Below are 3,229 nucleotides of genomic sequence, written 5' to 3'. Positions count from 1 at the left end.
TTATGAATATGTGTTTGTATTTTGGGTATTCAATACTTGTATGGATAGAAGGACTCTGTAATAATTTGAAAGGCGCGGTGTGTATTTGGGAGCTATCCCGCATGCTGCCTGGCGTCGCAATAAACATACACTTTCTAACTTTAAACTGTTAGAGAGTTTTTGTCCATCACAGTTGGATATCGGTACTAGATCAATATCCATATTTCTTTAATAAATCAGTTTGGCATCCGCGGCAGGACCTACTGCTCTCTCTGGCCATGGGGCCAGTGGGGGTCCGGGACCCCTCTGGGTGCCCATCCAGAAATTTCTGGGAAGGGGCAATCATGCGATTCCACTGACTACCCGGGGAAAGACCAGAACCTGCTGGAACTACAGACAAAATGTATGTTTATATTTGGGGAAAGGTACCTTATTATATGAGCAGTTAATAGGGCACAAGAGACGTCTCGTATCAGTGGTCTGGTAACCCGTGTCCCATAGTGGGGACCCAGGGGTTTGGTGGTCCGAGTGTTGTAGTGGAGATGGCGGCACCAGGGGTTTAGGGGTCCGTGTCTCGTAGTGGCGATGGCGGCTGCGGTGTTGTGAATGGGGATTGGAGCAGGGGTGACTCTGGTTTCACCTTGTAATTAAAAGGTGCACCTTAGTAATCCATAATTTGTGTGGCTAGTCCTGTTATGAATAAGAGACTACTCAGAGGTTACAGAGTGTTTACTTATCAGCCAGCGTTAAGTGGTCGTTAATTACCCAAAGTGTTTACTTATCGGCCAGCGCTAAATGGCTGTTAATCACCCATCGTTCACCCCAGTTAACTACCTCAGGTTCAGCCCTTTTTAATTACCCCACGTCAATTCCCTGTTAACTACCGATGGTTCATCTCTTGTTAAAAATCCTTTTTCTGTTGGGTCGGGTTTCACACCTGCTGCTTCCTAGAAAATGGCGCCCGGACCGTGAGGGGGAGGTGACATCAGGAGCAACATGCAAATGAAGAAATACACCGCATGCAGCACTAAAAACCCCTAAAAACAGCGAGCCACAACAGAATGGGAAGACTCAAACTACAGCAAAGGGTGAGCAACCAGTCCTAGTGTCCGCGGGAACCCCTCTAATGTCTTGCTCTAACCAACAGAGACACATGTTAGTATGAGGACCCCTGACCAGAACTCCAACTTCGGAATCCTGCCGCTCACGTGAGGACGGAATCCCCAGCTCTGACTGCGTGTCAAGCGGGCAAAGCTGCGCTCCTCCTCCTCCGTGCCACTTCAGGAAGGAGCGGCGGCGTGCGCGTGACCCGTCGGGCCCCCACCCGAGCTGATCACTCTAATAAAGGCATTTTTAAGGAGAACGACCGCCTGCCCTTTTCATATCAGTCCGAATTTTTTTGGACACGAAGGGTCCCGAGCACTGTGTGTTTGTAATCAGTTCCGTGTTTGTTTGGTGGGTTTGTGATTTTGTGTGTTTAGGTTGTGGAAAACTATTTGTGTATCGTATTTGTTGTGGTTTGCAAGAGTTCGTGTTGCGAGCATTATAATTTGTGTGATTTGGCATGTGTTACTAACCTTTGTAAGTGTTTTTAGGAGTTTTGTGAGCTTAAAGTTGCAAAAGGTTTGTGAAATCCCTGCCTGCTTTGCAGAGGGACACTGACACTTTGTTTGGGAGAGCAGACTGATTTAAAGTATTTGCATTGTGCTTAGATTGTGTGTTAGAGGGGAATTAGGCTGTGTGTGAGCCTAGACAGCATGCATTTTTGGCTGTAAAATTTTATTTGATATGTTGTTGTCTGAAAAATGCTTTGTGAGTTAAATTTGTTTATTTTATAGTTAGAGAGCAAAGTGAAAAGCCCAAACTATTCCTGATATAGACATGGCGATTGGGGAGTAATTTGTTTCCTGGGTAACCAGAGGGGAGTCCAGGCTCTGTAGCCTCGGGATACATTTTTCAACTAACTCCCTGGAAAACCTTAAGTTTGGCGAGTGAGTGTCTGTTGGTGGCTTACCCCCCCACACTTCTTGTGGAGGGATTTGTGCTGTGCTCCGGCTGGAGTTTGTGTGATTTGTAGCAAGACCTTGTTAAAACTCTTGTTGAATGTGTTTGGGATTGTGAAAAACCCCTGACTGTTTATTTGATTTAATGGGTGATTAATAACCTGCAACTTGGGTGGAGTGCTTAACTACATTGTGTGTTTTTTTATCTAATGAAAGAGAGTTTTCTCCCCCTTTTTCCTTCAGTTTAACAAGCTTTTCCCTAACAGATTCTGCTCTGAACCCTGTTTTAGAAGGACTGCTAACCTTTTTTTAGAGAAGAGGATTAATTAACAAATTGCTCCATCCCTTTTGTTTGCTAGCACAGCTATATGACCAGGACCAGGAGGCACAGGAACCGAGAGCCTGGTTCAAGGGTATTCCCCGGCCCAAAGAAAGATTGCTGCTGTAATCCGTGGATTGTGTTTCAGTGTGCAGTCTGTCAGGACTCGTGGGTCCGAAAAGGGTATAGGTGGCTAATACCTAAGACTGGAATTTGTGCTCTCTGTTGTACAAAGGAGCAAGAGGCTACCCAGAAAGTTATATGAATTTTGTTGGCAACTGGTCAAGAGGTCCCCGGTAGCAGTAAAATATTTGAGTTGTTAGAAAATGGGGTTTCAGGAACCTTGAAGAAACCAGTGGAAATTCTTAGAGTTGAGTGCAGCCAGTATATTTTTGTACCAGAGGAATACCAGGTGAAGCTTAAGAACTGGGATAAGATCAAAAGGCATTTTGAAAAGGAAAATCCTAAACATGGGGGCAAATGAGAGCAAAGAGATTCCCAGAGGAAGCCCTTTAGGGTGTATCTTAACACACTGGAAAGAGCTGGTGGGCTACGGTAGTAGTGAAACTAAAAGGGAGCTTGTCAAATTTTCTACGCAGTGGTGGCCACTCTATAGGCTTGATAGGGGAGTGAAATGGCCAGCAAATGGTACACTAGACTATGAGACTATTACAGTTAATGTTTTTCCTTAGGCATGAACAGAAGTGGCAAGAGGTGACTTATGCTGATATGTTTTTCAGTCTTCGAAATCACCGAGTGGCAAAGAGATTGTGGGATTAGGCCACCATCTGATCCACTGGTACTGGCTCTTGAAAAAGATAATAAAGCTAACAGGGAAAAGTTCAAATGGTGTTGTAGCACATGTTCAATAAATCAAAGATGCTCGCACCCAAGTAAAGTGTATCCAACAGAGATCTTAGAACAAGAG

This window comes from Anomalospiza imberbis, chromosome W (assembly GCF_031753505.1).
Source record: "Anomalospiza imberbis isolate Cuckoo-Finch-1a 21T00152 chromosome W, ASM3175350v1, whole genome shotgun sequence".
Taxonomy (NCBI): Eukaryota; Metazoa; Chordata; class Aves; order Passeriformes; family Viduidae; genus Anomalospiza; species Anomalospiza imberbis.
This window is presented reverse-complemented; position numbering follows the sequence as displayed.